This window comes from Pantherophis guttatus, chromosome 11 (assembly GCF_059756535.1).
Source record: "Pantherophis guttatus breed Tessera chromosome 11, ASM5975653v1, whole genome shotgun sequence".
Taxonomy (NCBI): Eukaryota; Metazoa; Chordata; class Lepidosauria; order Squamata; family Colubridae; genus Pantherophis; species Pantherophis guttatus.
The window spans coordinates 7,032,349-7,044,132 of record NC_142073.1 but is presented as its reverse complement, the minus strand read 5'-3'; the positions used below and the strand labels follow the sequence as shown (position 1 = coordinate 7,044,132).

The following is an 11,784-nucleotide window of genomic DNA, read 5'->3' as shown; positions in this document are numbered from 1 at the left end:
TCTATCATCTATCTATCCACACACATACAAATATCACATACACACATATACACATACCTATACGCGTACATACACACACGTGCTACATAGAGACATGCCTTGTTTTCATTTGTGTTGGGTAAACTCCCAGTAAGCTGTTTTATCTCATTGCTTTTATTGCCATCTGCTTTCACTGCGGGTTTTTGGATGTTCGCAGGAGTTTGTTGACATTATTCCTCTTGATTTATCTACTTCCTTCTGGTGGAAGGGATGGGTTGGTTAGCTGGTTCCTACATAGCTGCCAATAATTCTCCCTTAATTACTCAGAATAAAGATAGGGGCTCTTTGACGTGCCGCATTAAAGCTTTTGATAGGGAAGAAAGGATTGGGGTGGGATGAAGTGTGACAGCTGCTATTGGAAAGGGCATCTATGCCACCAATGTTCATGGGCAACCCCTATAATAGCGAGAAGAATTTATCATGCAATGTGGCATCGTTCCTGCTGTACAGTTTCCCGCCCCCGTTCTGTGTTACTATGTCTACTTGCAGCTTGTAATATCTGTTTGAGATTATATATGGTACGATATATTGAGGCAAGCTCGTCCATCAAGACAGCAGAAGACAACCGACATTCTCGTCAATCAAGAGAGCAAGACAACAAAAAGCAGAAGCAGTTTTTTTTACTGGCTCCAAGGGTCTTCTCTTGGGGAAAGTATATCCAAAGAGATAGGATGGAGGCTAGGGTAGACTGCGCCAGGGAGGAGGAGATTGAGCCCAGGGTTCTTAACAGGGTAGTTGCCATGAGATTCCAGGATTTTTGCACCTCTGTTTAACATCTCCATGAAACCTCCGCAAGAGACGGAATGGAATTGCCATGGAATCAGATTTTGGTGAAACACCCCCCCCCCCAGTTATACATCTCAACCCCAATTTGATTAAGTGTTGCTGAAATATTTGTTTCTTTGTTGCTTGCTGAGATGCTTCCGGGTTTAAAGCCGGTGACATCACCATTGCCCTTGGGATGCCGAGTTGGTGAGTACTTTTATGACCTTTTTTTGATGAGAAAAGAAGGAGTAGGGGTGACATGATAGCAGTACTCCAGTATTTGAGGGGCTGCCACCAAGAAGAGGGGGGTCAACTTATTTTCCAAAGCACCTGAAGGCAGGACAAGAAACAATGGATGGAAACTCATCAAGGAGAGAAGCAACCTGGAATTAAGGAGAAACTTCCTAACAGTGAGAACAATTAACCGGTGGAATGACTTGCCACCAGAAATTGTGGGTGCTCCATCAGTGGATGTTTTTCAGAAGAGACAGCCACTTGTCTGAAATGGTGTAAGGCCATGATGGCAAACCTATGGCACGCATGCCACAGGTGGCACGCGGAGCCATATCTGTAGGCACGCGAGCTTGCCCTAGCTCAGCTCCAGCGCCTTCTGGAAGTTGGGAAATGGGCTGTTTGCAGCCTCTGGAGGGCCTCCAGAGGGGTGGGGAGGCTGTTTTCATCCTCCCCAGGCTCCTTGAAAGCCTCAAGCCTGGGGAAGGCAAAAATGGGCCTTCTGGTCCCACCGGAAGTCAGGAAATGGGCCATTTCCGGCCTCTGGACAGGGTGGGGAAGGCCGTTTTTGCCTTCCCCAGCCTCCTAGAAAGCCCCTGGAGCCTGGGGAGGGCGAAAAATGGGCCTACTGGGCCCACCGTGCCTTCGCATGCCAAAAGCAGGGGGAGTGTTGGGGGGGTCGTGTGCACATGCACGGTGGGGGGGCGCATTGAATTATGGGTGTGGGCATGTGCGTGCACGACCCCTCCACGCTCGCTCCGCTTTTGGCACGCGACGGCAAAAAGGTTAGCCATCACTGGTGTAGGATCTCCTGCTTGAGCAGAGGGTTGGACCAGAAGACCTCCAAGGTCCTTTCCAGCTCTCTTCTGAGTCATGATTGAATCACTGCAATGGTTAAGTTAGTAACAAGAGCCTTGGTGGCACAGCAGACTAAAGCACTGTTAAGTAGCACCAGCTGCCTGCAATTACTGCAAGTTCAAATCTCATCAGGCTCAAGGTTGACTCAGCCTTCCATCCTTCCGAGGTAGGTAAAATGAGGACCCGGATTGTGGGGGCAATAAACTGACTTTGTATAAAAAAGAACACCGCTTGGGGGGGCCCGAAAGCCCTACTAAGCAGGTATATACAAAAGTATGAAGGCTATTGTTTAACGCATTGTAAGCCGCCCTGAGTCTCCGGAGAAGGGCGGCATATAAATCAAACCAATAAATAAATAAATAAATAAATAAATAAATAAATAAATAAATAAATAAATAAATAAATAAATAACACAGAAACACGGTTGTTAAGTGAATCTGGCTTCCCCATCGACTTTGTTTGTCAGAAGGTTGCAAAAAGGGATCAAGTGACCCCAGAGCACTGCAACAGTCATAAATATGAGTCAGTAGCCAGGCATCTGAATTTGGATCATACGACCATGGGAATGCCACAGCGGTCATAAGTGTGAAACGGTCATAAGTCACTTTTCTCCGTGCTGTTAGAACTTCGAATGGTCACTAAACGAACTGTTGTAAGTCGAGGACTTCAGTATTTACCGGTTGAAGAATATCCTACCTCCACCTCATCCTAAAAGACTAGCAACGATGACGAAGACTGATATCTCACCTCTTTTTAAAAAAAATTCTGGCAATGCAATGCTTCTTTATTTTTGCTCAGCTCTTCCTTTTTCACCCACCCTGACAGAATTATATTGATTCACTTGGCATCGCTCAGAATAACAGTATTCTGGCATCTAATAATATGCTGCTATTCCTGTCCTTCCAAAAAATGATCCCAAATGGACGTATCAAATCCGCTTTCAACCCTCCTTGCTTCATTTATATTCTTTAATAAGTGAATATTGGACATCAGTCAATGTTTCCCGTCAGATCTGTTTGTCTGCTGTGTTGTTTTTTTTTAATACCATTTCAGAATCCAGAGAGAAATCTCGGCTCGAACTGTCAGTGTGCGCAAAACATAAAAACAGCTTACCCTCACTAAAATAAAAACCAAAACAAGAAAACAAAAAACAAACAAAAGCAATTAAATCATCCCATGGATTTCAACCCTTCTTCTTCCTACTGGTATGCAGAATTAGATAGGGCATCACAAAAAGCAGAAAAGGAGTCCTTGAGGGTAACCGACATAAGAATCAAACTCATGTCTTTTTTTTAACAAGGACACCCTGAAGGCCAAACTTGATGACAACTTCAAGTTTCTTTGGAGACATCCATTCCAATGCCATATAAAACAGATAGAATCAAAATCACGTGAAGTGTTAATACCGCTTTATAAGGCCTTGGTAAGGCCGCGCTTGGTATATACCGCATCCAGTTTTGGTCACCACAATGTAAAAAAAAAGATGTGGAGACTCTAGAAAGAGTGCAGAGAAGAGCAACAAAGCTGATTAGGGGACTGGAAGCTAAGACATATAAAGAACGGTTGTTGGAATTGAGTATGTCTAGTTTAATGAAAAGAAGGACCAGGGATGACATGATAGCAGAGTTATGATATCTCAGGGGCTTCCACAAAGAAGTAGGAGCCAAGTTATTCTTCAAAGCACCTGATCATTGGAACCTTTTAAAAACTTTTTAAAGCATTTTTACTACCGGTTTTCCCGAACCGGTAGTTTTTATCACTACCGATTCGCCCGAACTGGAGCGAACCGGTAGCATTTCACCCCTGGTCTGGGATGGAATAAGGACTCTTGCCATGGGAAGGGGGTTGGATTAGAAGACCTTCATGGCCACTTCTAGCTCTATAATTCTATGAAACCTCTATTTGTGTAGGCAAAGAGAAAATCAGCTTGCTGGGGAAGACATCTAAGCTGAAAAAAGAGAAGGAGAGAAGGGTTAAGCCCAGGGGTGAAATGCTCCCAGTTCGGACCGGATCGCCCGATCCGGTAGCGATGGCAGTGGGTGGTTCGGAGAACCGGTAGCAAAAATCCCTGCAGCCCCCCCCCCCCATGCCCAGCTGAGCCGCACAATCATCAGAGGCTTTTTTTTTTTTTTACTTTTAAAAGCATTTTTTTCTACAACCTCTTCTGACGAAAAAATGCTTTTAAAAGTAGGGAAAAAAAAGGCTCTGATGATCGCGCGGCTCAACTGGGATCATCAGAGGCTTTTCAAAGCATTTTTTTCTTGCAACCTCTTGGTGGAAGAGGTGGTAAAAAAAATGCTTTGAAAAGTCTCTGACGCTCCCAGCTGAGTTGCCTGATCGGCAGAGAGGTCTCTACCGATCAGGCAACTCACCTGGGATCGTCAGAGAGGTATTTTTTAAAAAGCCTCTCTGACGATCCCAGCTGAGTTGCCTGATCGGCAGAGGCTTTTCAAAGCATTAGAAAAAATGCTTTGAAAAGTTAAAAAAAAAAAAGTTGGCCACGCCCACCCAGTCACATTACCCACCCACCCACCAAGCCACGCCCACAGAACCGGTAGTAACAAATTTTACATTTCACCCCTGGTTAAGCCCTTTACTACACCAGCTTTACAGATAAAACTTATTTTCTCCTTGCATGAAGAGGGTTGAACCCTATGGATTAAAAGGACAGAGGGAGGTGGGGAATCTTGGAAATCCACAGAGTGGGGAGTCTGAGTTCATGTTTATCAGTTTAGAAGGTAGAAGAAAACAGCCAGGGGATTGTGCTGATTTTTTTTTTTTTAATGTAAGGTGAGATCCTTCTTAAGCTTTTGAACATCTTTTTTTTTTTTTCCTCTTTAAGGATGTCCAAGGACCTCTTGTTTTACAGGCCCGATTCTTTTTGTCTGAAATTGATCCTTGTGTGAACATGACAGGTTCCATGAAGACGGATCACCCACAGCGCAAGGTCAGCCTTCTGTAAGCCTGTGTTTTTTGTGTCTCCTGTAGACGCATCAGTCAAAAGAGACAGGCGGCAATCACTTCTCTACCTTTCAACTGCCTGGTTTGTCAACAATTTTTGCGATGAACAAATGGGCCTCTTTCCAAGGTATTTTAGCATACACATATGTTTGGAATCGGAACGGTTGCGGGCCGTAAATGTCTGTGAATCAGAATTTCTGGAGATTTTGTGCATCTTTTAGGATAGGAGGGACTATTCCCCGCCCCCTCCCCCCCCCGGCATGGAGCGATATCCATGAAAATGATAAACCTTTCTTCCCTGGTTTATCTAGCATGACTTTATCCCGATTTTGATGTCTTCACACTGCATTTCTCTGATCACCCTTGCTCTGTGGTGGGATTTAAATAATTTAACAACTGGTTCTCTGCCCTAATGACCAGCTGGGTAGGCGTGGCTCGGTGGTCATGTGACCATGTGGGCATGGCCAACTCAATGTCACTCACTCACGTTGTAATGCCTTAGCTGTTACAATGTAATAAGGGTTAACCAGAGAGGCAGTTTCTGTAAGCAGGGAAATAAAGATTAGGCTAGAAATAACACCAGAATGTTTCCTTCCTAACTTCCCTTACAGGATTAGCCCTGTAACGCGGAAAAAAAACAAAATGAGATTTCTTCCAACAACCGGTTCTCTGAACTGCTTAGAAAGTTAACAACCGGTTCTCCCGAATAGGTGCGAACTGGATGAATCCCACCTCTGCCCTTGCTCTAGCTAATGACCAGTGGTTAGTTTCACATAATTTTAACATCCAGTTTTCCCAGAATCGAATATGTGACCACACGGGCAGGCTTGCTTCGCTCTCACTCATGCGACTTGCACACATGCACGCCGCATCAAAACCACGGCGATTGTATAAGACGGGATAGCACCGGGACAGGTGGGCAGGCCCAGCCACTGGCTTTAACTACTGGTTCGCCCGAACCAGTCTGAACCGGCTGAATCTCACCGCTGCTAATGACATAGATTAAGGGGAGTCCTGTTCTCACAACAGCGGGAACCATCGGGTCAGTGAAAGTATCAGACTGGTGAGATCACCAAGAAAGTCAAGTACAGTCCAAGGGAGAATCATTTAAGCCCCGGCAAATGCAGTCTTGCATAGAATTAATTCTACCGTATTTTTTGGAGTATAAGACGCACCTTAGTTTTTGGAGAGGAAAATAAGAAAAAAGCTGATTGTCAGGTGGATCGGCCTCCCGGAATACTCCCAATCAGCTGTTCCCAGAGGTGAATTTTAGCAACAGGTTCCTTGGTTGTGAGCTCTATGCCTTGCTTTTTTTTTTTTTTTGCTTTTTTTTCTGCCTCTGAAATTTCTGAAACTCCATTTCAGAAAAAACTTTTTTTCCTGCCTCTGAAAGCCTCCGAAACAGCTTCAGAAAAAAAGCCTCTGAAGCACTGTTTGGTGGCTTCTTTTCTGAAGCTCTGTTTGGTGGCTTCTTTTCTGAAGCTCTGTTTGGTGGCTTTATTTCTGAAGCTCTGTTTGGGGGCTTCTTTTCTGAAGCTCTGTTTGGGGGCTTTATTTCTGAAGCTCTGTTTGGGGGCTTTTTTTTCTGAAGCTTCTTTTCTGACGCTTTTTTCAGCCTCTGAAACCTCCGTTTGAGAAGCTGGGCGGGGCTACATTCGGAGTATAAGACACACCCAGATTTTCACCCTCTTTTTTGGGGGGGGAAAGATGCGTCTTATACTCTGAAAAATACGGTAGTTACGGTAATTCCAAAGTCCAGTCAGTTGCCTTACTGATGACATCTAGTCGTCCAAGAAAAAAAGGAAGATTGGATTAAAAAAAGGCTAACATCTTTATTACAGAATGCACCTCTCCTTCAGTCATGGGTCACAATAGTCAAGCTGCACTTTCTGCTGTCTATCTAAAGGTGAAGGTTTCTCCTGTCCAGTTGTGTCCAACTCAAGCCAAGTTCTACCAAAGTGAGCAATCTGTGCTTCTGATCCCCAGAATGGCCTTTTGTTCAAAATTTCCACTCTATGGATTTCGGTCCGAAAGGATACATTTAACGAGTGCCATCCCTGTATGTTTTGTAAGGTTTAGTTGATTTTCACCCTTCCTGTTGCATCTTCTTTAGATATGACTTAGAATCAACAAAACCTAGGGTTTTTTTTTCCGCTTCTGACCCACCAATTTGAACCTAGCTCATCAGCAATGCACGAGCTTTCCAAATGTAGAAATAACGTGGGTGAGAGAAATCTAATTGTCACTTATCAGAAAATACATAAGAAGGAAAAAAAAAAAGATTAAGTATTTAACATTTAAGTTTTATTGCAGAAACCCCCTGATGGGGTTAGTTCCTCACAGCATTTACCAAAGATCCAATGTAGCTAATCATTTAATAGAATTAATTTTTGCTTGCTGAGATTTGGAATCGGAAGATGTAGATGTCAGTAGTTCTGCCAATATAAAACAAATCCTTCATAATCTTAGAAAATGAGAGAAAGAGAGAGATTTGCTAGGCCTTCAGAAAATGGAGCTAATTTGCAGGGGTGACATTAATTTAACTATACCACAGCTCCTGCAATAGAAATAGTTTTTTTTTTTTTTGAGGTTTCAAAGAACAGTGGTACCTTTGTACTCAACTGCTTTGAAATTCATCAAATTTGATACTCTCAACGCATTTTGACGTGAACATTTTGTCCCGGCACTCATTGTTTGTTTGATACTCAACACACAAGCTAAAATTTGTCGGTGTCAGCTGCCTTGTGACTCCTACATTATTTCTTATGGGAAACATTTGTTTGGTACTCATCATTTTTGCTACTCATTGTGCCTCCCGGAACCAATTAATGTGGAGTACTGAGGTACCACTGTAGTGGTCTTTGTTTGCAGTTGAGTCAGTTATGCGTCTTTGTGTCAGCCCTTTGAAGTAGACCAGACTAAAAAACTTAAATCGTGACTATTAACTTACTAACTTTGTTACAGTAACAGAATCTTGCAAATTTAAAAGCATCTACCCTTCCCTTTGTTTTATCTATAAGACAACGAGAGAAAATTAAGCTTAGATGTTTTCTCAAATTACATTCCTATTTTAGATTCAGATTTCTCTTATCTGACCATTATCTTCGTTGTGGCTCTTCCTCTTGTTTCTTAAAGATATTCTCACATCACAGTATACCGGTAGGTTATTCTTTTGGGAGGGGGGGAACTGACACAAAGTGTTTTTTTTTTTTTAATTTGATTTATATGCCGCCCTTCTCCGGAGACTCCGGGCGGCTTACAATGCGTTAAGCAATAGCCTTCATACTTTTGTATATTTATACAAAGTCAGCTTATTGCCCCCACAATCCGGGTCCTCATTTTACCTACCTTAGAAAGGATGGAAGGCTGAGTCAACCTTGAGCCTGGTGAGATTTGAACTTGCAGTAATTGCAGGCAGCAGGGCCGGATTTTCCTATAGGCTAACTAGGCTTCAGCCTAGGGCCTCAAGATCAAGAGGGGCCTACATTCAAATTGTTAGCAAAATTAAAATTACACTTTCACTATAGGTGAGAGGGCCTCATAAGTGGAATAGCCTAGGGCCTCTTTTCATCTAAATCCGGCCCTGGCAGGCAGTGATGTTAATAACAGTGCTTTAGTCTGCTGCGCTACCAGGGCTCCTGGTAATACACTCCTCCTATTGAAGGAGTGTATTAGTAGATTAGAAAAGATTCTGCAGTATAACATCTAGATAAGAGGAGGTAGATTGGGAATAATCTTATTAGATGATTTAATAATATCATTTTGGAATAGGCTGATTTTGGCTTTTGATTTCTCTCATTTTGTTCTGTTTCCATTTCACTGATTTTTTTAAAAATATGAGGCAGTTTTGTCTTATATATACATTTATCTTAGCATGCAGCTCCTCCTGTTCAAATACATGCTAATCTCCCTAACATTAAGTAGACCTGTACAAACTTTTCACTAATGAAATATATATGTTTATACCAGTGGTGGGATTCAAGTAATTTAACAACCGGTTCTCTGTCCTAATGATTTCTTCCAACAACCAGTTTGCCAAGCTGCTCAGAAAGTTAACAACCGGTTCTCCTGAAGTGGTGTGAACTGGCTGAATCCCGCCACTGGTTTATACCCATTTTTTAAAAGATTGCATTGCAGAATTTGGAGAAATGTAAATTTGGAAGGATAGTTATGTTCTAGCTTACATCTTGGATCAAGACTATGAAATGAAGCTGTTGAGAAGCGAGTACATTTCTTTTCACCTTTGCGTTATAAATTCTATGAAAACATAAAAAGATAGTGCTGGAAAAAATTGAAGGTCAGCGCACACCATCCAGATTGTAGAAGTAGAAGCGGCACAGATTTATTTCGGAACTGTTAATAGACCTCAATATAATTTTCAGAAGTTTACCTTGAATTCCTTGACAATCCATTAGTTAAAGCAAGTTAGTTAATAATGCATTTATGGTGAATGTCCAAAGTAGCCTTGGTAACAACAAAACATTGCGGTCCTTTCTTTTCAGGTCTGACTTTCGAAATAATTACCAGGTGAACAGTTTTGACTTTTCTAAGCTGAAAGTCCTATTGCAGATCTGAGTGGCACATTGAAGAAGACATTCTTTCAAATATAGCAGACAAGCATAGAAGATAAAACAAAGTTTCAATCATTTCAGTTTAAATGGTTTCTCTCCGGCCATGTACAGAATAATTCACTCTCCTCCCCCCGCTTTTTTTTTTATTCAGATGAAACATGTAGTGAATCTCTGGAGTGGTACCCAAAACTTTGGCATTCAGTGTGTGTGTGTGTGTGTGTGTGTGTGTGTGTGTGTGTGTGTGTGTGTCTGAAGCCATAAAGAGCCGAGGTGGCTCAGTGGTTAGAGTGCAGTACTGCAGCTATTTCAGCTGACTGCCAGTTCAGCAGATCAGCAGATCAAATCTCACCGGCTCAAGGTTGACTCAGCCTTCCATCCTTCCGAGGTGGGTAAAATGAGGACCCAGATTGTTGGGGGCAATATGCTAATGCTAATGTTAATGCAATATGCTATTATGCAATATGCTATATGCTAACTTTGTAAACCGCTTAGAGAGGGCTGTAAAGCACTATGAAGTGGTATAGAAGTCTAACTAACTAATAAATAAATATGTAATTGTATACCTCTGCAATATGCCAGAAAAGTAAACTCATCCATTATCTTCTCTACAGCTGATGCTCTATAAAAAAGATATACCAGGATCTGTCTTCTAAAGAACCAGGAAAGGGAGAAAAAAAAACCCTCAAGTTTCATGTCTGTTTATTTTATTTTATATTATTTATTTTATTCTGTAGTTTTGTGATGACTCTGCAGTCATTTCTTTATTCACTTCACTCTTCTGTCATATGAAACATGATTTGGTAGAAGCCTTTAGGAAGATGGTGAAGCCATAGCTAAAGCTTTGAGGAGCCCTTGGTGGCGCAGTGGTTAGAATGCAGTATTGCAGGCAAACTCTGCCCACTGCCAGGAGTTCGATCCTGATGAACTCAAAGTTGACTCAGCCTTCCATCTTTCCGAGGTTGGTAAAATGAGGGCCTAGATTATTGGGGGCAATATGCTGACATTGTAAACCACCCAGAGAGTGCTGTAAAGTTACTATGGAGTGGTACATAACTCTAAGTGCTATTGCTATTCATGGAACTCTGTTCTATTAGCAAGGCTTTCCCATTCAAAAGGATGGGAATAAAGACTGGGTTTTATTTTTGAGTTCACTTCTTGCTTCTGGCTTCATACCAATTACTTTGGGGTACCTGGTTCTCATTGGAAGATCCTGGAGCTCTTCTACAATTAATATGTCTAGGTAGACAATATTTAGAATATGTAATATTAGTATACTAGGACTTTTGGCCACCAGCAAATAGGTGTATGTTTAGGGGGCAAAATAATAAATAAATCAGAGGAAGGTAGCAAATTAAAAAGCAAATTTAAACATTTTAAACATTTTCCTGAATTGTTTCCAATTTTTCTCCGGAACTTCATATTTTCTCAGAAAGGACCAGCAGTGTCAAGTGCGAGTAATCAGAACTACTCGTGAAGAGCACAAATCAGTAACTTTATTATTTGCCAGCTATATTAAAAGAATCTCACCAAACTTCTCACTTTCCCCTGGGATTGACCAGATAAAACTTCAGGGATCTTGATGGAGATCAAGCTTATGCAGTTTGTGACTGCACAAGGACGCCAAGCTAAACCCTCACTTGACCCCCTCCCTCCTTTCTTCCAGCCTAGCTGGTAATTTCTCAACAAGCAGGACTCTTCTAAAGCCCTAGAGAGAAGTTTAGTACACTGACCATGATTTTGTGCCTACTAATCCTGCAAGAACCCCAAAGGTATCTCTGGTATGCTTGAGGGATCATGTTCTGACCCAGCCTTAGCAGAAGCAAGAAACACCCCTCTTTATTTACCTCTTGTGAATTAATTGCATTCACCCACTGAAAAGTTCAGGCAAGAGTCCTTCAAGGAGTTAACTGCAGTAACAGACCTTATACATTCCTTGCGATAATTGCAAGGCCGTGAGCTCCCAGCTGAAAGGCTGCAAATTAAGTTCTGGCAAGCAGTTTTTGTGGCACAAAACACAATGAGCAAAATCTTCAGACATACAAATTGTTGTCTCCTACAACAACCACTCCCCTTTCCTTCTATTTATTCCCCAGCCAGTGAGGGGCCATTCAGCATCCACGGGTGCTTTGCTTCCTGAGTTAACTCCTTGTTCTCCGTTCTTCACCTCTCCTAACTGCTCTGCGCATACATGCATCTGGAAGAGGCCCCAGCTGTTCTTCCTCCTCACTCATCTCAGCCTTCAAAGGCAGCTGCGTCTCTAGTGGCTGGGAAATGTCGGATGGCCCTAGCTCTATCTCTGCATCTGACGCAGAGTATCCATCAGAGCCTTCCCCAGACTCCAGAACTGGCCCAAGTTCCT

At 42.4% G+C, this 11,784-nt stretch overlaps 1 long non-coding RNA gene across 1 annotated transcript; it reads left to right on the top strand.

Moving 5' to 3' along the window:
* The first annotated feature begins 257 nt into the window (after positions 1 to 257).
* On the top strand, positions 258 to 10,089 carry LOC132709257 (uncharacterized). Its single transcript, XR_009620293.2, has 3 exons — positions 258 to 1,011; positions 4,882 to 4,981; positions 9,357 to 10,089. It is a non-coding gene; the product is annotated as an uncharacterized LOC132709257 (long non-coding RNA).
* The last annotated feature ends 1,695 nt before the right edge of the window (positions 10,090 to 11,784 follow it).